This window comes from Stegostoma tigrinum, unplaced genomic scaffold (genome assembly GCF_030684315.1).
Source record: "Stegostoma tigrinum isolate sSteTig4 unplaced genomic scaffold, sSteTig4.hap1 scaffold_67, whole genome shotgun sequence".
Lineage (NCBI taxonomy): Eukaryota > Metazoa > Chordata > Chondrichthyes > Orectolobiformes > Stegostomatidae > Stegostoma > Stegostoma tigrinum.
Window position 1 is genome coordinate 457,706 of NW_026728611.1, and position 26,016 is coordinate 483,721.

At 43.5% G+C, this 26,016-nt stretch overlaps 1 long non-coding RNA gene across 1 annotated transcript; it reads left to right on the top strand.

Annotated features, from left to right (window-relative positions):
* The first annotated feature begins 11,878 nt into the window (after positions 1 to 11,878).
* On the top strand, positions 11,879 to 24,738 carry LOC132209130 (uncharacterized). The gene is made up of 3 exons (XR_009445227.1): positions 11,879 to 11,972; positions 13,020 to 13,188; positions 24,085 to 24,738. It is a non-coding gene; the product is annotated as an uncharacterized LOC132209130 (long non-coding RNA).
* Positions 24,739 to 26,016: the final 1,278 nt, after the last annotated feature.

The window sequence follows — 26,016 nt, forward strand, 5'->3', positions numbered from 1 at the left end:
GCAGCTCACAGATATCTTGTCAAGGGCAACTAGGAAAGGGAAATAAATGCTGGCCCAGCCAGTCACACCCACATCCCATTGATGAATAAGTGAAGATGACCACACTCAGGGAAGACAGACTGAGGGGACAGAACTTATTTCAGACAGGGACTTAGAAGTATATCTCCATGGGCACGACATTCAGGAATATGCGAAAAGGTGAAAAATAAATGTAATTAATTTCACATTTTATTTCCATCCCACCTGATCATCAACAATCCCTTTCTTTGTTTCTTTTTTCCCTCTAGCTCTATCTTTCAGCATTTATTCAACTCATTCCTTCTCCCCTTCAAAACAAACATCCCTGTCACCAGAATAAATCACAACAGTTACCAGCTGATTTCAGTTCTGATGTCTGTTCAGTGAGCTTGAAATGCTAACTCTGTTTAAATTTCATCAAAGCCTGTCAAACCTGTTCATTTCCCTCAGCACTTTGCTTCTTTTTGTTTCAGATCTCTGACATCTTTCTTCCTTTGATTTCAACTTTTTTTTTATCATGGGATGTCAGAATCACTGGCAAGAGCAGCACTTGTTAACCATCGTCAATTACCTTTAACTGTGACCGTTCCACAAGGCAGTTTGGAGCCAAACACATTCTTGTGGGTTTGAATTAACACTTAATCCAGACCAGTAAAACGTAAGATTTCTTTATCAGAGGAGATCAGTGGAATGAGATGGTTTTTTTATTCAAAATGCTGCTGATTTTATGGTTGTTATTTCTGAAATTCACTTTCATTACAGTTCTTATCATTAGAATTTAAGTTCTACCACCAACTGTAGTGTGATTTGAAACAGTATCTTTCCAGTAATAACCTGTGTCTCTGGAATTACCTGCTGAGTGACTTAATTGCTCTGACATGATGTTCCTATCGTTAATTACTTCAGAAACAAGAACAAGGGTGTGATCAAATTATTTATAACTTGGAAGACAGGTCAGAAAAGAGCTGGAACTATAAAGTCTGAATTTTGAAACGTCATAGATAATGGTTTATTCAGTAACAGTACAGAGGCAGAGGGGGAGAGTGGGGACATTATGGAGCTGGTGTTGGACAAGTTTGGGGATGGAGACAATAGCGAAACATAAATCAATAAAGGCCCTCAATGATGTGAACAAGTCTTGTTCTCAGATGCTTGTGAAGGATGAGTCTGAAATTCATGAACAATGAAGTGAGGTTTTAATTAAACTGAAGATAATAGATTCCATCTTTTCCAAATGTCGGCAACAGAAACAGCAATAAAGTTGAATATACTTTATGGAAGTAATGACTGGACAGAGATAGAGAGACTTACCAGGAACACCAACAATAGCGAGAATGGGATAGTAACCAACTTGAATAACCCACAGTACACCAAATATCCGATCTGGTAATGTCGACCAATAGTTCGTAACATAGTAAAGACCCGAGGATAAACTCCTGCCCATTGTTGTAACATCCCAGTCTATTGTTCTCAGATTCTGATCCATTGTTGTAACATTCCAGTCTATTGTTCTCAGATTCTGATCCATTGTTGTAACATTCCAGTCTATTGTTCTCAGATTCTGATCCATTGCTGTAACATTCCAGTCTATTGTTCTCAGATTCTGATCCATTGTTGTAACATTCCAGTCTATTGTTCTCAGATTCTGATCCATTGTTGTAACATTCCAGTCTATTGTTCTCAGATTCTGATCTCTCCACCCCCTCTCTCTGCAGCTGCTGATCCCTGTTAGTGCTGTCGCTGATGTCTCACTTATACTATGGGATAACACACTGAATGGAGCCCCTTAGTAATAGGAGGGAAAGCCTCCTGTGACACAGTTCGAATCCATGGAGACTGACATCAATCACAGTCACCGAACAAACAGTTCCAGTTAACGCCTTTCAATACACCTTCAGTGAACCTTCAGTTCACAATTAAAACTGGACTAAATTGCATATGTTAACATCATTGGCTATTGGTCTTATATACCATCAGCAATTGCTCTAACGATGTCTGCTGTGAAGGAGAATGATGGATGTTTTCATTTTTCTGGCTAAATGGCTCTGCCCTGTTGTCCATGTGCAATGCTGTAACCACCTGCACCAACACCCTCCACCTCCAAAAAAACACAATCAAAATGTTATTCCTGTGCTGATTACTCTGACACAGCCAACAACAACAAAAAAAAAATCGCTGGGCATAGTCAGGCTGACCTTGCAGAGTAAGTGTGGTTTTCTTGCTGCTGTAATAAAACAACAATGTATCTTCAACATGCAAAGTTCTTCATTGCAGGTTATGTGCTTTAAAGCGTAACATTTACATTTCTTGATTCAATTGTCCAAAACTAAAATCAAATGCAGCGTGTACAATGATGTTGTTCATTAAAGAGCATGGACTAAATAATCAGGGACAGAATGAATGTGACAATGGTTCAGAGACAGAGTGGAATGGCAGCAGTGGCTGTAGTGACTGGAGAGGAGGACAGTGATATCCCAATGTCACCAGTATTTAACGAGCACTTATTCTGACTGACAGAATGAAATGCAAAGCAGAGCAAGTCAATACGTCATACTTGGGAGATGGAGTGCCAAACAACAATATGATCATAGTATGATAACTTTAAATGTGATGGAGGAAGTTACGTATTATGTATACACTTTTTAATCATGGGGTATGCCCAGGATATTCAAAATTAAAAGCAGATGAAGATTTCAAAATGTTAGATGTATCGCGAGATGACAGAATAATAATAGTAGGAATACAGTTCATCCCCAGCCGGTACAGAGATGACGGGCTGAGTGACCACAGCTTTGCTGGAAATATTCTGAGATTTGTATGAAAAGTTTTCAGAGCCTGAGGGGAGATGCTTTCAGTGAAGGGCACGGATTGTGCTGTCATGAGTAATCTATTTCTGTTGTCTCATGAAGTGCAGCCACCTCTAAAATTACTTTTAATCAAAATTGATTTCCAGAAATTCATGCATTTAGGATGATATTCGCATTTTTTTTGGAACTTAAAAGAAGAAACAGACACTGGGGCATGATGAGTGTAATCGGCAGAATAACACTAATGGAAACAGGAATGGATGATATTGTCAAAATCTCACCAAGCTGGGCCAGTCCAGAAAAGCAAAATGCTGGAGATTATGGAAATTTGAAACAGAAACAGAAATTGGTGGAGAAACACAACAGATGAGGCAACATCTGGAGACAGATTTGGAGCTAACATATCTAGTCTGTTATGAACCTGTTATGAAAAAGTCATATTACAGATGCTGCTGGACTGGATAAGTTACATTCCAGAATTTCTTTTCTTTCTGTTGGACTGTCACAATTTGTCTGATCTGGATCAGAACAACAAAGCTGCCATTTGAGTTGACCTTCAAGTATTTGTGAATGATCATTAAATGAGTCATTGCAAAGTTTCCGTATTAAAGATCCCTAATATTGATGCCATGTCACATTGAGATAAATTGCCAAGAATGGATTGAACTCAGTGGCACTGATATCGCATGATCAGTCCTCTGATTGAAAAGGATGAGGATCCTTACCACAATGCCATGCCATGCTCCTGATGTTGCTGGGCTTACACTCATTTGGCAAAGTCTTACCTTCCAAGACTTTAGACTCAACTTTGAAACCATAAGAGACAATGGGAACTGCAGATGCTGGAGAATTCCAAGATAATAAAATGTGAGGCTGGATGAACACAGCAGGCCAAGCAGCATCTCAGGAGCACAAAAGCTGACGTTTCGTGCCTAGACCCTTCATCAGAGAGGGGGATGGGGAGAGGGAACTGGAATAAATAGGGAGAGAGGGGGAGGCGGACCGAAGATGGAGAGAAAAGAAGATAGGTGGAGAGAGTATAGGTGGGGAGGTAGGGAGGGTATAGGTCAGTCCAGGGAAGATGGACAGGTCAAGGAGGTGGGATGAGGTTAGTAGGTAGATGGGGGTGTGGCTTGGGGTGGGAGGAAGGGATGGGTGAGAGGAAGAACAGGTTAGGGAGGCAGAGACAGGTTGGACTGGTTTTGGGATGCAGTGGGTGGGGGGGGAAGAGCTGGGCTGGTTGTGTGGTGCAGTGGGGTGAGCGGACGAACTGGGCTGGTTTAGGGATGCAGTTGGGGAAGGGGAGATTTTGAAACTGGTGAAGTCCACATTGATACCATTAGGCTGCAGGGTTCCCAGGCGGAATATGAGTTGCTGTTCCTGCAACCTTCGGGTGGCATCATTGTGGCACTGCAGGAGGCCCATGATGGACATGTCATCTAGACAATGGGAGGGGGAGTGGAAATGGTTTGCGACTGGGAGGTGCAGTTGTTTGTTGCGAACTGAGCGGAGGTGTTCTGCAAAGCAGTCTCCAAGCCTCCGCTTGGTTTCCCCAATGTAGAGGAAGCCACACCGGGTGCAGTGGATGCAGTATACCACATTGGCAGATGTGCAGGTGAACCTCTGCTTAATGTGGAATGTCATCTTGGGGCCTGGGATAGGGGTGAGGGAGGAGGTGTGGGGGCAAGTGTAGCATTTCCTGCGGTTGCAGGGGAAGGTGCCGGGTGTGGTGGGGTTTGAAACCATAAAGTATCTTGATATTCTTAATAAGACACACTCATCCATGGATTTTAGGAGGCACGAGCAAGGGCTATGTTTATTTTTCATCAAGAGCTCTAGAAAACGTGACATTTAGCTGCCTTCCTGAAACGTTTCCAATCCAAGTGGTGCAGAAGTACACACAGAGCTGTTTATAAGGGGTTCCAAGATTGTGCGGGATTGTCTCCAATTTGTGTTGATCACATTTTTGCTTCGCGTCCATGATGCCGTAATGAGTGAAGTAGCATGGGCGGCATGGTAAGTTACTTCAAATGCTATTGGAACACCAGCTGAAACAATAAAGAGCGAAAGTACAGAACACTGTGCTCACTGTCCTCACAAAATTCCGAAGAATTTTCGGTACTGACTTCCGATTCTGTCAGGAGAATTTTGTCCTATTGTGATGAGGCTATTTGGTGTCTGGAATGCACTGCTTAGGAGGATGGCTGAGGCAGGTAACATGCCAAACTATAAAAAGCATTTGGATCAGCACCTGGTGGTGCTGTCTCAATGGGCCTTTTCTCAATTGTCTGATTCTATGTGGTAACAGCCATGAAAGGTCTGATATATTCCGAAATACTAGCCAATGGCACTTGTTTGTCTGTTCCATCAACTGTGTTCAGAAAGTTTTTTTCAAAACCGCATCTCTCATAAAGTATCAGCACTCACTCAACCTGGGACAGCCCAGCTGTCTCTGAAAACATCCAGCTTTTTTTAATTGGTCAGTGCCAGATTATTGCAGCTGTTTATCACCATTATTTTAATGAAACTAATAAAATGGATATAGCTTTCCCTTCATTAGAATAATGTATTTTAGCTGTTATGGTGTCATTCCTCAAAAGAACAATAAACTCCTTGTTCCCATGTGCATATTTTGAAGATGTATTTGTTTTCCTGCCAGTTCTTAACCTCCACTCCCTTTCAGTGCTGTTTCCATGATCTGGTTCCATGTTTGTGTCACTCGAATATGCATTGGCAAAGAGAATGTTTCTGTTTGAGACAGGATTGTGAATGCTCACAAACTAACAGAACATATTGACAGGAGATTAAAACATCAGCAACCCAACTGTACTGAAACCGAGTCCTCAGCCCCGTTTCATGGTCCTCAGTTACTGCAGTCGTCTGTGTCGTTATTCCAAAAGATGTGGGCACCATTCAGGTTTAGCTGATGAATGGCTAACAAGAACAGTTCTTCAATGTTGGCCGGCAGGAATTATCTCCAACAGGAGGCAAACCAAAAGCCCTCCCTTGATATTCAATGAGATCATCAACTTCCAGCAACAAATATCCTGCATGTAACTATTCATCAGAAATTCACCAAATCATAGAGTCAGAAAGTTGTGAAGAACGGAAACAGAGACTTCAGTTTCACCTCATCCGTGCCAACTACATATCCCAAATAAATCTTGTCCCATTTGCCAGCATTTGGCCCATATCCCTCCAAACCCTTCCGAATCACATACCCATCCTTTCAAATGTTGTAATTGTACCAAAATCTAGCACTTCCCCTTGCAACTCATTCCACACACACACACCACCATCTGTGTGAAAAAGTTACCCCTGACATCCCTTCTAAATATTTTCCAGCTCACCTTAAACCCACACCGTGTAATTTTGGACTTCCCGACCCCAGTGAAAACACCTTGTCTGGATGCCCTATCTATTCCCCTCCTGACTTTACAAACATCAGTAAGGTCACCCCTCAGCCTCCGAATCTCCAGGAAAAAGTTTATTCAGTTTCTCCCTGCAGCTAAAACCTTCCAACCCTGGCAACACCCTTATAAATCTTTTCTGAACCCTTTCAATTTTCACAACATCCTTCCAATAGCAGGGAGACGAGAATTGCATGCAATATTCCAAAAGTGGCCTAACCAGTGTACAGCTGCAACAGGACCTCCCAACTACGATACACAATGTACTGGCCAATAAAGGGAAGTGCGCCAAATTCATTCTTTTTTTACTATCCCAGCTGCCTCTGAATCCACTTTCAAGGAACTATGCGTCCACTAACAGGACACATTTTCCAGCAATACTCTCCAAGGGCTTACCATTTAGAGTATAAGTCCTGCCCTAATTTGAATTCCAAAACACAGCACATCACATTTATTCAAATTAAACTCTATCGACCACTTCTTGGCCCAGTGGCCCATCTGATTTAGATCCCATCGTAATCTGAAGTAACATTTTTCAGTGTCCACTACATTTCCAATTTGGTGAAATTCGGGCTGGAAGTTTTCAAGGTCAGTTAGGGCTGATCTTGCTACATTAAAATCCCAAATGAATTCAAAAGAAAGTCTGATTTTCCCGAAGATTATAAATCAAGGTAGACATTTGTAATGATCTATCGAGCTAATCACTGTCTTTGATGTTGTGGGATATATTTGCAAAACGCAGTTCATGCATAAAGTGAAAGAAAAAAGCAAAATCTCAGGTCACAGATAATTCAAGATAACTCAGCATTTGAGAAGCAGCTGGAGGAGCATTCAAAATGCCAGAGCCTAGTGGCTGTAGACGTCAAGGTAAGTGTGATCAATGTAGTTTTGTTTGTTTGACTGGAATAGGCATGCTGAGCTGAAGGTCCTGTTTGTCTACTGAATGACTCTCTGACCTTAATTTTTGAAAACAGAAAATACAGTCTTACAATTTCCATATGTTGTGAGCATCAAATGTTGAGGATTACGCTGTCCAAGGCCACACAGCATCCTGGTTTGGAAAAATATCATTGTCCATTCACTGTCCCTTGCTCAGAATCCTGTACTTCTCCATGAAACGTATCTGTTAGTGTCCCTGGGTTTCATCATCATATTCTGAATGGGAATTAGACAGAGGCAATAAATGCTGGTCTTGTCAATGAAACTCATCTCACCAGAACAAATAAAAGTAATCTGTCCTATTAAAGACATATATTCAGCCCAATCTGTTTACTAAAGCAGTTTTAATGAGAATTTAACTTTGTTCTATGTCTCTGATCTTTCTGGAAAACCATGAAACTTTCCTGAGTATTTTCATAGTGCTGTTTAAAAATCAGATTTGGAAGTTGTACCCATTATTCTGAAAGGGAGAGCCTTCGTGACCACATGAATTCTCTCCTTATTTTCCAGTTGAGAAAGACAATAGATGTAGAAACTTGGATCAGAAGTAAGTGATCAGAAAAATCAAACCCAGTCTGCCATGCCATGAGTTCTTGAAAGATCTGGATGTGGCCTCAAATAAACATTCCTCTCCACCCCTTATACCATTAGTGTGCTATTCTTAGTCAAGAATCTTTCTGCCTCTCCCTTAAGAATATTCAATGACTTATCCTCCATCTCTCTCTGGAAAGACTTCCATCAGCACACAATCCTTTGAAAGGGTAAAAGAAATAAGTCACCATTGCCTAACTGAGGTATTCTCCAGTTTTACAGTCCATCCACTGTTCACAAATGGAAAGATTGTTTCAGCATTCAACTTGAAAAGACTGCTCGGAATATTTTGCGTTTAAACAAGACCATGATTCATTCGCCTAAAGTGCAATAAATCCAGGGCCAGACTGGTCATGTTTTCCTCTGAAGATAAATACTTCTCACAGGAATCACTTCAGTCAATCATCTCTGGATGGCTTCTAATTTCATCATGCACACAGCCTAATGCAGTCTCACCATTACCCTGGAAAAGTGTCCAAAAACTGCCCTCTTCGGCCTTGAGACTGCTCGACCACATCCTGAAGCAAACCAGGTACTACAGCCACATCACCTTTCTGCATCCCTATGGAACCTGATCATTCCCATTGGACAATAGTCCACATTCAAGCCTTCCCAATTTTGCCCCGAACGTGACAATGCCTACATCCAGAACTTCAGAAGCATTTCTTCCTGCGACTCCTGAAACACACACTCGCAACAATGCGCCGGCATCTCCAGGCGCTGCAATCCAGCCTACCCCAGCTCAGAGCCTCCCTCTTCCAGACCTACAAAGGAGCTCTGTTTTTTTTATTCTCCATAGGATCCACAGCCTGAACTCACAATTCTACTCAGCTTTAGTGGGCACAAAAAACCATAAGTACAGTAAACTTACTGGTGCCTACCATCCAAAACGGGCTTCCTCCACCTCCCAAATCCCCAACCCGACCCAGGAACTCCCCCACAATGTGCCCGCCACCATTGGCCATGTGGCCACTGTTGGAGCCACCAGGAAAGATGACACATCCTTCGCCGCTGGATGCACCGTTTCTGGGACAGCGAATGCCACTGTCTCCATTTCCAATTGAAACACCATAGACACTGAGGACACTCCTACCGTCACTGCGGCTGCCACCTCTTACCCTGCTCCGCCCACCACCGACACCTACGGCACTCCGCCCACCGCCGATGCAACTCCACCCACTGCCACCGTACGCAACTCTGCCCACTGCTGACGCTGACGCAGCTCCACCCGCCATTGCCGAAGCAACTCTGCCCACCGCCTCCAAAGGAGACAGAAACACTGAGCCCTGCCGAGTCTACACCTTCCCTTCCTTTCTACCCCTCTTACTGAGGACGAACGGTCAGTCCTCAGTAAAGGGCTCACCTTTGTCTCCCTCCACCCACACATCGAGTATCGCTCATACTTGGACGCTGAGTAGTTTTTCCACTGCATCCGCCTCCACGCTTACTTCTTTAATCGTGAGCCTAACCCTCCCTCTACTGGCCCCTTCTCCCTCCTCCAACGCACCCACCCCTCCTGGACACCATCCCAAGGCCCCCGACCCTCCCTCAAAGCCTTCAAAATTAACTGCCGTCATGACATGAATCGCCTCGACCTCTCCGCCCCTCTCACCCACTCCAACCTCTCCCCTGCAGAACGTGCAGACCTCTGCTCCAGTCCCAACCTCACCACAAAACCCATGGACAAGGGAGGCGTAGTTGTAGTATGGTGCACTGACCTCTACATCGCTGAGGCTGTATGCCAACGCTCCTACACCACCTCCTACTGTCCCCTTGATCATGACCCCACGCCCGATCACCAAACCATCGTCTCCCAAACCATCCACAACCTCATCAACTCAGATGACCTCCCACCCACAGCCTCCAACCTCATCATTCCCCAACCCCAAACTGCCCACTTCTATCTCCTTCCCAAAATCCACAAATCTGCCTGCCCTGGTTGACCCATTCTCTCCGCCAGCTCCTGCCCCACTGAACTCATCTCCACCTATCTGGACTTCATTTTCTCCTCCTTTGTCCAGGAACTCCCTACCTGCATCCGTGACACCACCCACACTCTCCACCTCTTCCAGAACTTACAATTCCCTGGTCCCCAAAACCTCATTTTTACCATGCACGTCCAGTCCCTATGCACCTGCATTCCCCATACAGATGGCCTAAAGGACCTCTGCTTCTTCCTGTCCCACAGGCCCGACCAGACCCCCTCCACTAACACCCTCATCTGCTTTAGCCAAACTCGTCCTCACACTCAACAACTTCTCTTCCAATTCCTCCCACTTCCTACAGATAAAGGGGATGACCATGGGTACCCGCTTGGGCCCAAGCTATGCCGCCCTCTTTGTAGGTTACGTGGAACAATCCTGCTTCCGTACCCACACTGGCCCTAAATCCCTTTTCTTCCTCCGTTACATTGAGGACTGTATCAACGCCGCCTCATGCTTCCAGGAAGAGTTCAAACAATTCATCCACTTCACCAACACCTTCCACCCCAACCTTAAGTTCACCTGGACCATCTCTAATACCTCTCTCTCCTTCCTTGGCCTCTCTATCTCCATCTTCAGCAACCACCTAGAAACCGATATCCATTTCAAGCTCACCAACTCCAACAGCTACCTAGAATACACCTCCTCCCACCCACCTTCCTGCAAAAATGCCATCGTCTATTCCCAATTCCGCCACATCTGCTCCCAGGACGAGGCATTCCACCACTGTGCATCTCAGATGTCCTCATTTTTCAAGGACCACAACCACCCCTCTCAGTGATCGAGAACGCCCTCGACCATGTCTCCTGCATTTCCCGCAACTCATCCCTCACACCCCCTCCCCGCAATAACAGCCAAAACAGAATCCCCCTCGTCCTCACGTACCACCCCACCAACCTCCGATTCACACATCATCCTTCGACACTTCTGCCATCTGCAATCCAACCCCACAACGAAAGACATTTTTCCCTCCCCACCCTTATCTGCTTTCTGGAGGGACCACTCTCTCCATGACTCCCTTGCCTGCTCCACACTCCCCTCCAGCCCCACTACACCCGGCACTTTTCCATGCAAACGCAGGAAGAGCTACACGTGCACCTATACCTCCCCTGTCCCCCCCATCCCAGACCCCATATCTGTTAATGCGGTATACTGCATCCGCTGTTCCCGTTGTGTCACCCTCTACATCGCGGAAACCAAGTGGAGGTTTGGGGACCACTGTGCAGAACACCTATGCTGGCTTCACACTCAACAACTGCACCTCCCAGTCGCAAAACATTTCAAATCCCCCTCCCGTTCCTTCGACGACATGTCCATCCACGGCCTCCTGCAGTGCCACAACGATTCCACCCGAAGGTTGCAGGAACAGCAACTCATATTCCGCTTGGGAAACCTGCAGCCCAATGGTATCAATGAGGACTTCACAAGCTTCAAGATCTTCCCACCCTACCGCATCCCAAAACCAGCCCAGCTTGTCCACGCCTCACTAAACCTGTTCTTCCCCCAACCTATCCCTTCCACCCACCCCATTTCCTACCTCCTAACCTCATCCCGCCCCTTGACCTGTCTGTCCTCTATGGACTGACCTCTCACCTCCCTACCTACACTCACCTTTACTGGCTCCATCCCCGCCCCTTTTACTTGTCTGTCTCCCCTCCATCTTCTCCTCTATCTATCGTCTATCCACCTCCCCATCTCTCCGTATTTATTTAAGCCCCCTTCCCCTCCCCAATTTCTGATAAAGGGTCAAGGCCCCAAACGTTGGCCTTCCTGCTCCTCTGATGCTGCTTGTCCTGCTGTGTCCATCCAGCCGCACACTTTGTTATCTCAGATCCTCCAACATCTGCAGTTCCTACTATCTCTGTTGGAAAAGCTCAGAGATCATGGGAAAAGCATTAAAACTGCTCCAAACACCAGCTTTTGTGCCCCTGAGATGCTGCTTGTCCTGCTGTGTCCATCCAGCCCCACACTTAGTTTTGCTGGAAAAGCTCAGCCTGTCTGCAGCATCTGTGAAGGATCAGGCAGAGTTTAACGTTTCGGGTCCGGTGACCCGCCCTCAGAATTGTGGCCTCGTCCTCTGATTGGTTGGAGAACAAGCACATCCGGTGCCTTCTTCCTGTTCCGCCTCTTGCTTGCTATTGGTCGTTAGATGTAGTTCAGCCACGGAGCATGCGTACTGGGAGGGATAGCCAGAATGAAATGGTTTTCCATGAGAGCCACAAGCGGTGAGTACAGGTCAAAGGGGAGGGCAACTTCGGTGCTGCGTGTAGGTTGCAGAGAGCCTCAGGCTTCCTCCCTGAAACAGGCCTAGACTGTCCTGTGAGATGGAAAGTCCTGTCAGCTTTTACCCTGTCAAGCCACTTCAGAATGTGATTACAACAATGAGAGGTGTTCTCAGTGAAGCAGAACTCCAATGTGCACTCACTGGTTAAAGGTCTTTCCACTGTGTCCTGTGTTAGCACCCTCGCTGATTTTTATTTGAAAAAGTATTTTTTGGCTTGAATCTGAGAGTTGAACGGTGACGTCTAGACTGTGAGCAGCAGTTGTGCTAAAAAAATGCAAAATCAATTATTGGTTTCTGAGGCCACGCCTGGAAGTTAATTGCAGGTTGTTTCTTATTCAAAAACTGTGTAGACTCTTGGCCATTAATAAGGTCAGCATCTGGGAACTGGTGCCAGCAAGTCTGGGAGGGAACATGGTCCAAACAGAAGGACTTTACAACTGGGGCTTTCTGAGAAAAGGTATATAGTTGCTGATGTGACAGGGTAAAGGTTTGACAATCCTGTGTCCATGTGAAACAATGCATCATGGAAACTGCATATGTAATGTGGTCAGTTTTGTTTTGATTTTTTAAAATTTATCCTGTGACTATCTTTGCTGTGAATGGGGCTGGTATCAAAAGCTAATAGTTTAAAACATTGCTGTGTACACTGAGGACAGTTTGCAATATGCTTGTCCTAGTGCCCGAAACTGATGGAAAAGTGTCCGCATGCACATTTTGACGCTGAGCTGGCTGCTGATGTGACAGAGGCTCAGAGAAAGACCACAGAGTGGAGGGACAGAGCTGAACAGGGTGGGGCCCTGTGGTGTGGATATTGGGGTTATTCTTTGCCCATCACCCCCCCACAAAATCCAGCCAATTGTTTCTCTAATTGTCCCTCTTCCCCAACTTTACCCACTCCTGTACCCCCAGCCGCTGTCCCACCCCTCAGGTCCCTCAGTATCAGCAAACGTCCAAAGATATTTCTCACATACTATGTTGCTTTTTTCAGGGCATTCAACAACTTGAAAACTGGATTGAAAATGAGAGACAGAGCAGCCACTCCAGAAGCTTCCAAAATCACACTGCACCTTCTTGATCTGCTGCAATCCACGTGGTGAAGTAGCTCCCATGTTGCTGTTTGGTCAGGAGTTACAGGATTTTCATCCAGTGGTAATAAGGTTGTGCTGATATTTGTGTCGGTTGTAATCATTTTGTTCTTATTTCACCTTCACCATATTAGAAACGCAGAAAATGGAAACAGGCACAGGCCATTGTAGCTTTTGATCCTTCTCCGATAGTCACTTTGATCATGGCTAATCATTCTACTCATATATTCTTCCCACTTGAGAGTCATACCCTTTGATCCCTTAAGCCCTCACAACTATACATATCCTCATCCTTATCCCTTAACTGCTTTCTGTGGCAGCACATTTCACAGGGTCACCAGTCTCTGTTTTTTTTTAAAAAGGTTTCCTCATTTCAGTCCTTACAGCCTAGCCCATGCCCCTAAGCTCTGACTCCCTGGTCATTGACAACATCCTTCCTGTATTTAGGCTTGTTAGAATGTTATTGGCTTCTGTGAAATCTTTCCTCATTCTTCTAAACTAGGGCGGCACGGTGGCTCAGTGGTTAGCACTGCAGCCTCACAGCACCAGGGACCCAGGTTTGATTCCAGCCTTGGGCAACTGTCTGTGTGGTGTTGACACATTCTCCCCGTGACTGCGTGTGTTTCCTCTGGGTGCTCCGGTTTCCTCCCACAGTCAAAAGATGTGTATGCTAGGTGGATTGGCCATGCTAAATTGCTGGTAGTGTTCGGGGGTATGTGGGTAGGAGGGGGATGGGTCTGTGTGCGATGCTTCAAGGGGTGGTGTGGACTTCTTGGGTCGAAGGGCCTGTTTCCACACTGTAGGGAATCTAATCTAATCTAAGCTCCAGTGAATTTCATCCTAACCAATCAGTGCTGTCCTTAAACGTAAGCCTTACCATTCCCGGAATCAGTCTCATCAACTGTTTGAATAGCATCCGTAGCCGGAACATCCTTCCTCAGATAAGAAATCCAAATTTGCAAATACCACCCCAGGTGTGGTCTCTTTAAGATCCTGTACAATTTCAGCAAGACATCCCTGCTCCTGTACTCAAATGCTGTCACTCTGAATGTCAAAATACCATTTGCCCTCTTCGCCCCCCCGTTGCACCTGCATGCTTACTGTCAGTGACTTGTGTTTTCCTAGTTTTGAAATCCAACTGGATAGTCTTGAACTTATCTACATTATATTTCATCTGCCTTGCATTTTCGCCCCACTCACTCAACTCCAAGTCACACTGAAGCATATTCGCATCCTCCTCACAGATCACTGTCCTAAACCTGCAAGCTTGCAGATATGATATTCGAGTTTTCTCATTTAAATAACTAATAGATGATGTGAATACCTGGCGTCCATCACTGACCCTGCAGTATCACACTGGTCACTGGCTGGCACACAAGGAATGACTGGCACACAGAAGCAATCAGTTCTGTATCCCCATGAATACCCAGTCTCATATGCTTTAACTTTACTTGTTCATCTCTTCTGTGGGACCTTTTGAACGCCTTCTCAAAGCGCACATGAGCCACATCCACTGGCTTTTCAACTCCAAATGTTGCATTCTTGAAACATTCCAGCAGTTTTGTCCAGCATGATTTCCCTTTCATAAATCCATACTGACTCAAATTCTGTCACTGTTTTCCAGTGTTAGGCTAAGGTTTATAGTTCTCAGGCTTCTCCCTACATTCCTTCTGAAACAAAGGCATAGTATCAGCCATTTCTGGCCATCTGGCACCCCACACATACTTATAGAAGATACCACCATTTTTTTGCAATTTCTTCCCTTACTTCCCTTAATGTCATGGGATACATTAGATCAGGTGCTGGAGATTTATCCATCTTCATATTTCCAAGATATTTAACACTTCCTCTCCTGCAACATGAACTGTTTCCAAAATATCAAAAATTATTTCTGAGTTCTCTAGCCTCCTTCGTTACAACTTGTCCATGCCGACCAGGCTTCCCAAACTGAAAGAGTCTCACTTGTGTTGGGTCCATATCCCTCTAAACATTTCCTATTCATGTACCTGTACAAATGTCTTCTAAATATTGGAAGTGTACCTGCATCTTTCACTTCCTTTGGCAGCTCATTCCACATAGAAACAACCCTCTGTTTGAAACAGCTTCCCCGTGTTTCCCTTTAAATATTTCTCCTTTCCCTTTCAAAATATACCCTCCAGTTTTGGACTCCCCTGTCCAAGGGAGAAGACCCTTGCTGTTGACATTATACCCCTCATGATTTTATAAACCTCTCGAAAGTCATCCCTCAACCTCCTATTTTCCAGTGAAGTCCCAGTCTCTCCTCATAACTCATACCCTCCAGTACTGGTAACCTATAGACTGTAAGTGTAGCATGAAGCCACCCAGAGTAGAAAGTTAATCCAACCACAAGAAGCATCACCTCGTCTCCATGTGTTTGGCCCTTCGTCAAATAGTTTCGCAAAAGGAACTGTCCAACTTCATACATGGAGAATGAACGTTTCAGCTGGTTTTCTCCAGCCCCCTAGTCTTGAAATACCTCGCATGCACGAAAAGGGATCTTCCATTCACCTTATCTGTACTCTTCATGATTTTATAAACATATAAATCACCCCTCCATTCTTAGACTGCAGTGGAAAAATGCCTCAACCGATCAAGCCTCTCCTTATGACTCAAAGCCTCCATTCCTGGCAACATCCTGGTAAATCTTTTCTGAACCCTCCCCAGCTTGATGATTTTCTTCATATAACAGGAGATCTGAAGTAGCCACCCTTTCAACATGTGACGCCAACCTCACAGAATTAAGGGCCTGAACCCTGAGGTCTCTCTGTTCGACAACACTAACCCCAAGGCCCTACGTTTAATTGTACAAGTACTGATCTTGTTTGTTTTACCAAAATGAAATACCTCGCCTTTATCAAAATTAAACACCACCTGCCATTCCTCAGCCTCTTAACCCTATAAATCAAGATCTCTTTGTAATCTTGGACAGCCTACTTCGCTGTCCACTATCCTGCCTATTTTGGTGTCCTCTGCAAACGTGCTAACCATGTCTCCACTATTCTCATCGAAATCATTTTTTTATATAATTCCAAACAAAATTGGAGCGAGCACTGACCCCTGTGGAACACCTCTGGTAACAGGCTTCCGGTCTGAAAAACAACCCTCCACCACCAGTCCCTGTGTCCTGTCACTAAGCCATATTTGTATGCAGTTGACAAGCTCCCCCCGAGTCCCATATGATCGAACTTTACTAATTAGTCCACCTTGTGGAACATTGTCAAAGGCTTTACTCTTGTCAATATAAACTACTTCCACCATTCTGCCCTTTAATTTTCTTTGCTACTTCTCCAAAAAACTCAATCAACTAATCATTCCTTGACTCTCCAATACATAAATCCTACATTTGACAATTACCTTCAACTACATACCCAAAACCGAAGTCAGACTCAGGTCTACAGCTCCCAGGCTTCTCCTGATATCCCTTAAACAAAGGCACAATTTTAGCCACTCTCCAGTCATCTGGCACCTCACCCGTAATTATAGATGATACAAATATTTCTGCAACGGGGCCCCATGTTTTCGCTTTAACTTCCCATAGCATGGTTTGATGCACTAGAGCAGGACCTGGAGGTTTAAAGTCAGAGTGTAATACAGCATGGAAACAGGCCCTTCGGCCCAAACTGGTCCGTGCTGACTATGGTGCCCACTCAACAAGTTCTAATTGCCTGCATTTGGTCCATATCCCCCTCCAAACGCTTTCCATCCATGTACCTACCCAAATTTTTTTTAATCGTTGTTTTTGTGCCTGTCTCAACCACTTTCTCTGGCAACCCATTCCAAATATGCACCACTCTCTATGTGAAGAAGTTGCTCCTCACATCCTCCTTAAATCTGCCCCCTCTCACCTTAAATCTATACACTCTAGTTTTCCATTCCCCATCCCAGGGAAAAAGACTACATGCATTCTTCCTATCTAAGCCCCTCATGATTTTATCCACCTCAGTAAGGTCACTGTTCATTCTCCTACATTCCAAGGAATAAAGCCCAATCCTGGCCAACCTCTCCACAGAACTCAGGCCTAATATTCCTAGCAACATCCTTGTAACTCCTCTTTGCACATTTTCCAGTTTAACTATGCTTTTCCTATAACAGGGTGACCAAAACTGTACACCACACTGCAAGTGTGGCCTCACCAATGACTTGTACATCTTTAACGTCCCAACTCCTATATGCACTGCATCGACCGAAGAAGGCCGGCATGCTAAATGCTTTGCTCACCACCCTGTCTATCTGTGATGCTGCATTCAACCAACTATGTACTTGTACTCCTCAGTGTCTCTGTCCCACAATACTCCTCAGAACATACCATTCACTGTATGACTCTGACCTCGGTTGAACTTTCCAAAGGCCAACACCTCACGCTTAGCTGTATTGAATTTCATTTGGCAATCCTCAGCCCACTTCCCCATCTGATCACAATCCTGCTGTAATTTTTGATAACTTTCACTGCTATCAGTGATACCTCTTAATGTTGTATCATCTGCAAACTTACTAATCATGCCGTGTACATTCACATCCAGATCGTTTATGTAAGTGAAAAATGACAAAGGTCCCAGTACTGACTCCTGTGTCACTCCATGAGCCACAGGACTCCAGTCCAAGAACCAACCTTCGGCCATCACGCTCTGCTTCCTACCATAGATCCCATGAGTAGCTCTCCCTGGATCCCGCACAACCGAACCTTCATGACTAGCCTGCTGCCCGGGGCCTTGTTAAAGGCCTTACTAAAGTCCACATAGACAGCATTCTCTGCCTTACTCTCATCAATCCTCTTGCTTACCTCTTCAAAAAGCATGAATAATTTGTCAGACATGATTCTTGTGCACAAAGCCATGATGACTATCCCAAATCAGACCTTGAATATCCAAGCATTTGTGCATCCACTCCCTGAATATCATCCTCAATACCTTGTCTACCACAGGTTCACTGGCCTGCAGTTCCCCAACTGGTCTTTGCTACCTTTCTAAAACAATGAGACAACATTAGCCACCCTCCAGTCTTCTGGAATTTCAGCAGTGGCAAAAGATGAAGCAAAAATCTCTGCAATTTCTTCCCCAGCCTTCCGCAGTGTCCGAAGCTGGACTTCATCAGGTCCAGTGGATTTATCAACCTTAATGTGCTTTAAGGCTGTAAACACCTCCGCGATGGTTCAGAACATCCCCACTTGCTTCCCTTTTTATCCTTAGCATCCATGATTCTCTATTTAATAAACACTGAGAAGAAATTCATTAAAAATCTCCCCCATTTCTGTGAACTGTTTTCAAACCAAAATATTTCTACTCCTGACTTGTCTAGCCTCCATTTCTTTCTCAGCAGTAAAAACTGATGCAATACATTCCTTTAAGATCTCTCTCTCCTCCTGTGGTTCACACAAAGTTGACCTTTTTCATCTTTATGGAGCCCTGCTTGCTCTCTTGGTGCTCTCTTCCTCTTAACGCACTTGTAAAAACTCTGAATTATTCTCAAGCTTATCTACCACGGCAGTTTCATGTTGCTTTTTTGCCGTCCTGATCTCCTGTTTAAGAATTCCCCTAACACTATTCACACTGTTCGAGATATTCATTTGAGCCAAGTTGTTTGCATCTAATAATTTATTATTGTTATTTTTATTCTTGACTAAAACCTGAGTATCTTTTTCACCATTGCTCTCTAATCCTACCAGCCATACCTGTCACTCGAACAGGGACATAATGACTCTGAATTATCACACTTTTGAAAGCCTCCCACTTATCAGACATCCTTATGCCTGCAGTCTACTCCTGATAACTTTTGAAAGTTATAAAAACAGAAGTTGCTGGAAAAGCTTACCGGGTCTGGCAGCATCTGTGAGGAAAAATCAGAGTTAACATTTCGGGTCCGTTGATCCTTCCTCAGAACTTTTGAAAGTCCTTGTCTTATACCATTAAAAATTGCCTCCCTCCAATTGAAAACTTTTAATTTTTCTGGAAGACATATCCTTTTCCACAACTGTTGTAAAACTGATAGAATTACTATCACAAGATTCAAAGTTTCTCTGTTCTGTCACTTCAGTCACTTGCTATGCCTTATTAACCAAGAAAAGCTTTTTATTTTCATAGGAACATTGATTTATTGGTAAAGAAAATTTTCTTGAATGCATTTCACAAATTACTCACCATCCAAACCGTTAACACTCTGTTAATCCAGATAAATGTTTGGAAACTGAAGATCACCAACTATTATAATCTTATTATTCTTACACCTATCTGAGATCTCTCTGCACATTTGTTCCTCAATTTCCCTCTGACTATTAGGAAGCCTATGGTACAATCCCATTAGATGATCATTCCTTTTTATTTCTGATTTCAACATATGTTTTCATTGAGTGGTGTTTCTAAAATATCTCTTCTGGTGATAGCAGCAATGTTTTCCTTATTAATAAAAGCTACTCCCTCACATGTTTTGCCCCCCTTTCGATCTTTCCTCTGAAATCTGGAACATTATTACAGGCAAAATATCTTGCAGGAGGTGGATGAAGTGGAAAAATTCTTCCTACCAAAATGAATGGAGCACAATATTCATTAAATGGAATTCTGAAGTGCAGAAGAATTTAAATTAAGAAATTGAGTTTCAGAGTTAGTGTGCAGATATAGAATGTTATCAGAGGGTCATACAGCATGGAAACAGGCCCATCGGTACAACTAGTTCATGCCGACCATGTTCCCAAATTAAACTAGTCCCATCTTCCTGCGTTTGGCCCATATTCGCTCTCATCCTTTCAAATTCATGTACTTATCTGAATGTTTTTTAAACATTGTAATTGTACCCACATCCACCACTTCCTGTAGCAGATCATCCCACACACTGAGCACTCTGTGTAAAACAAAAAGTTGTCCGTCATGTCCTTTTTAAATCTTTCTCCCGTCATCTTAAAAAAAAATTCCCCTGGTTTTGAAACCCCCCCACCTGAGGGAAAAGACCTTTGCTATTCCTTATCTGTGTCCCTCATTATTTTATTAACCTACATAAGGCCATTTCTCAACCTCTAACCTTCCAGTGAAAGAAGTCCCAGCCTATCCAGTGTATTTTTATAACTCAAACCCTCCATTCCCAGCAATATCCTGGTAATTTTGTCCAAACCCACTCCAGTTTAATAATAATCTTCCCATAACAGGACGACCAGAGCAGCGCACAGTCCGACAGAAGAGGACTCGCCAACATCACTTCCCAACTCCTGTACTCAAAGGCCTGAGCAATGAAGACAAGTGTGCTGAATGCCTTCCTAAACACCCTGTCTGCCTGTGATGCAAATTTCAAAGAATGATGTACCTGAAACCCGAGGTTTTTTTCTGTTCTGCAACACTACCCAGAGCCCAACCATTAATTGTGCAAGTCCTGCCTTTGTGAAGTATTGCGTTTTGGTAGAACAAACATTTATCCTAATAAAATTCAATCTCCCATTCCTCTGCCCATTGCCCCAATTGATCAAGATCTCTCTGAAATCCAGAAAGCCACGAGGCCATCTCCCTTATTATGACAACAAATAATCATCAAGGAGAGGATGTTCTGCTTCATTTGTACAAGGAAGGGGTCAGACCAAATCTCGAATACCGTATGCAGGTTTTGGTCTTCTGTTCGTTTATTGAAAGTGGCTCAGAGGAAGTTTACAAGATTGAAACCTGGAATCAGTGGGTTGTCTGAGGAAGATGGATTGGGCAGGAAAGAGGGAAAAGGATTTGTCAGGAGCTGCTGATTAAAACAGGAAACTGATGTGAGCCAGGATATAGGGTGTATTGAAGTAGAGTCTGTTTGGGTTGAGCTGAGAAACACCAACGGACAGAAAATGACCTTAGTGCTGCATATGGACCCCAAGCTGCAGTAATATTTTGGAAGGCATTAGGGTGGAATTGAGAGAGACAAGGCATAAAGTTATGGCTTTAGTTACAGGTGACTGCAACCTACTTATAAACTGTCCAAATCACACTGTAGCAGTACAGTGCAGGAGGAATCCTCAGTGTCTATATGGTACAATTTTATGAATCAACATGTTGAAGAAGCAGATGGAATAATCGACAATCCAGTTGAGTATGGGCCCTTAACGATGAGGGACCACAATAGGATAGAATTCTTCACAAAACTGGAGAGTGATCATGTTGTTTCTGAGTCTTGGGTCCTGTAATTAAATGAAAGAAGTTAAAATGGTATGAGGCACGAGCCAGTTGTGATAAATGGAGAATCAGTGTTTAAGTGGATGATGGGAAATGGGTAATGGCAAACATTGAAAGAGGGCGTGGGCAAGCTGTGGAAGTTACTCATTGCAGCCTGGCATAAGAACAAAATGGGAAACATGATCAATCCACAGCACAGAAAGGAAAATGAACAGATATTAAATTTAAGGAAGCAGCATACACAATTAGGCCAATAAAACAACTGACAACAGGATTGGGAGGAGTTTAGATTTCTGCAAAGGGAAACAAAGGGATTTAATCAGAGTGAGAAAACAGAACATGAATGCATGCTGCAGGGACCATACACCCAATAGAATCTTGTTTCATATTCATTCACAGGATGTGACCTTTGCTTGCTTGGCCAGAATTTATTGCCCATCTGTGATTGCCCAGATGGCTATCAAGTGTCAGCTCCATTGCTGTACGGCTGGAGTCACACACAGTCCAAACCACGTAAGGATAACAGTTCCCTTCCCTAAAGGATATTAGTGAGCCAGATGAGTTTTTCCTGACAATCAACAACAGTTTCATGATCATCATTAAACTCTTAGTTGAAGATTGGTAATTAAAGACTGGTCAAGTAGAATATAGAGTCTCCTTACAAGCAGAAACAAGGAATTTATAATGGGGTACAAAGTGACGACAGACCAATTAGATATGTCTGAGGTTTTCAAAAAGGAGGATACAAATAACGTCCCCAAATTAAGGGGATCACAGGGTCTAATGGGAGGGTGGAATCAGTATTAGTAGGAAAATGATAATGGGAAAATTAATGGGATAACAGGCAGATAAATCCCCAGACACTGATAACCTTCATCTCAAAGTACCTTAGGAAGTGGCTGTAGAAATAGCAGATTCGCAAGTGGTTTTCCTCCAAATTCTATAGACTCAGTTTTTATGGATTGGAGGATCGCTACTGTAACCCTAATATGTAAGAAGAGAGTCAGAAAGAAAACAGGGAATTTGTATAAAATAGTTGGTTGGAAACATATGTTCATGTCCGCTATAAAAGATGGAATGACAGAGTACTTGCAAGATAGTGTCAAGATCAGACAGAGTCAGCAGAGCGTTTTTCCGTGCTGCAGACTCTGTGTTGGGTGTGAATTCCCTCCACGCCACTCACGATCTTGACTTGGAAATGTATTGCTCTACCTTCAGTGTTGCTGGGTCAAAATCCTGAACTCTCTCCCTGACAGCATTGTGCGTCCACCTACCATTCATGGACTACAGTGGTTCATGAAGGCAGATCATGGCCACTTTCTTAATGACAGTTAAACACAGCCAGCAATGCCCACAGGATGTGTTTTTAAAAAGACTATCAAGGCCAAGTGCGAATGTGGAATTGAAGCCGAAATAGATCAACTTTGACCTTTTTGAGGCTTGAGAGGCAGAATGGACAACTGATTCCGAATTTCTGATCTCTTCTCCTATTAAAATGCATCATCTCACCAGGAATGATGTGTTCCCTGTAATTTAGAAGGATGACAGCTGATGTGATTAAAACTTTTCAAATGTTAATTGAAGCTGGCCGGGGTGTAGAGAGGAACTAATCCACTGGGTGAGTGAAGTGGGAGCTCAAACACCCTCCTCACCCACAGTAATCAGACAAGACCCGAGTTTCTTTGTCCTGCGGTTTATTCAAACGTAGGAATGAGGAACAAGTGTGGGTCACTCGGCCCCTCGAGCCTGCTCTGCGACTCAATAAAATCACTGATTTAATTTCAACCTCGGTTCTATGTACCTGCGTATCTCAGAATATCTTTCATTGTCTTGGTCAGCAAGAATCTGCCTTTTTTAAATATGAAGATTTTGCATCCACTGCCTTTTGACGAAGGGAGTCACAGAGATTCTCAGCCCTCTGAGAGAAAAGAAATGTTCCTCACTATTTCAAACGGACTCACCCTTACCTTTAAACAATGACCCTCAGTTCTAGATCCTTCCACAAGAGGGACCACGTTTTCACCATGCATCTGGTCAGGCCCCCTCAGGATCTTTCATGTTTCAATTTAGTCTCCTCTTTCTTTTCTAAACTCCAGAGAATACAGGCCGAGCCTGTATTTTCCTCTAGATTTTCCTTTAAGGCAATCCACTCATTCCAGGTATTAGTCCACTGAATCTGCCCCGAAATGTTTCATAACCTTCTTTAAGTCGGGTGACCAGAACTGAACACAGCACTCCAAATACAAATCCCACTAGTGCAAAAGGGGAATTAATTATCGAAAGGAGGACCATGAATTCCGACTTGCTTGCAGGAATGCATTTTCAGCAAGCTTCGGTCATTTACATGTATCCAATTACAGACTGACACTGGTTATGTTCAGATAGTTGTACAGTTTGTATTGTTACACCGACAGCATTGTTGTGATCTCACTCAAACCTCCCACTCTGGCTCTGCACAAATAATGATTGGCTCTGCAGCCAATTCCCACAGCCTGATTTGTCCTGTATTTTTCATCTTCTGTCCTTTCAAAGATATCAAATGATCCAAGTGGAAAAGCTCAGCAGGACTGACAACATCTGTGAAGGAAAGAACAGAGTTAATGTTTTGAGTTTGGTGACACTTCCTCTGAACTAGAGAAAGGATCATCAGACCTGAAACATTAACCTGTTTTTTCATTCACAGATGTTGCCAGACCTGCTGAGCTTTACCAGCAAATTATTTTTCATTGCTGATTTACAGCATCTGCAGTTTTTAATGATCCAGGTGACAGTCTAGCAGCTTTCATTCTACTTTTAACTGTTGTAAATTTATTTTTTCCAGGAAATTGGAAAGGGAGCATTTACTGACAAGCTGCTCAACTCAAACATTGGATCAAAAACTGCCAGGAACACTTAATGCTCAGGAGCTTTGAACATGAAAGGAACAAGCATCGTTTACAGTGAAGAGAAACCATACACGTGGTCTGTGTGGACAAGCCTTTATTCAATTGTCTGGCCTGTCAGTACAGTCAAAACAGGGTGACAACCATAACATCAAACAGCTCTTGCTTTATAATATCATGGTCATGGATCTCAGTTTGAGTTAAGCAAGGGCCACTCATCTCCTGTCCTCCCGACATTCTTAGTGCAGACATGGACCAAACAGCTGAATTCCAAATGTGAGAGTGACTATCCACTATCTTAAGGCTCCATTTGACAGAGCATTGTATTAAGGAATCATGACAAATCTAAATTCAATAGGAACCAGAGAATATTATTCTTCCTTGGATAGCTGGTTTTTGAAAAGATTGCATCTTCAGACCTCAGTAAATCGAAACAAGGTGAATTTATTCCAACTTGTACCACATACATGTGGAAGAGGTCTGTCAGTTTAGCTCGGAGACACTACACCTTTTACAGCTCAAAACAGCATATGAAGGCATTTTCATGTAAAAATGGTTGCATGTGACATTGATATAAAATAAATTATTTTTCACTTACTACAAAAACAGGATGCTGTTCAGTTTCTGACAAAGTTCTGAGTCCTCTAATTTCAACAGGACTTCCACTTCCATACTATCTTCAGAGCTTCTCTATCCGACCGTCAGCTCACAGCTGGGTGAGTAATACTTACGTGACTATCTTAAGCTATACAGATAGTTTCTGAGCCCTAAGTAACTGTTGATGGTTCACTGTTATGGACCTGCAGTTAAACTGTCGGAGCAACAATAATTCTGACCTGATATGGTTGTATTTGACAGTTACCTTGTGCTGCACTGCTTGGACAAGTTTATTTTCTACTTGTTCTGTGTTTTAATGTTCTCCTTTTCCTTCTCTGTTTCCAATGTACATTCTCTTACCCTCCTCACTCTACTTCACCCTGGTTTGATAATACTGAATACAGAAGGGGAGGCTTGTGATTGTAGGATGGCAATCGTCTCAGCTGCAGGAGTTCCTCAGGATCAGGTTCTAGTCCCAGCCGCCTTCAGCTGTTTCATCAATGACCTTCCCTGCGCCATAAGGTCAGAAGTGGGAATGTTTGCTGATGCTTGCACAATACTTTAGCACCGTTTGTGGCTCCTTGGATACCAAAGCAGTAGATATCTAAATGCAGTGAGCCTGGACAACATTGAAGTGACCCTACCATGTGACAAAGAACATTTGCACCAACAAGTACCAACAAATAATGACCAAATCTGAGAAATGAGAATCTAACCACAGCCAAGTGACATTCACTGGGTGTATCTTTATGGAATTCCCCATTATCATCATCCTGGGGGCTAATATTGATGAGAAGCTGAATTGGAACTATCAGCTGAATAATGTGCATCCAAAATATATCAAACCCTCTCAACCACCTGATCTTCCTATCTAACCACATTCAGGTTTTTGTGAATGTTCGTTCCAAGGTCTGTTTGTCCCTCTACACCACTCACTATTCCTCACTTTCATAGTTCAGTCTCCCTAAATTCATTATCACTCACTCCTGTGGATTCAATTCCTTTCACCATTTTATCTTTCCACTTGATTGATAACTCCCTGCAGTCCACGGTTTTCTTCGTCATGGTCAACTACATGATTATTTATTCTAAATTATGGCTTCTACAACTAGGATTTAATGATGGTTATACATCAGAAAGCAGTGGAACTCCACTGGATTAAAAACTGAAAGGACTGCAATTGCTGTAAATCAGAAACAAATAAGAAAACAGAAATTACTGGAAAAGGTCAGTAGAACTGGCAGCATCTGTGGAGAGAAATCAGAGATAACATT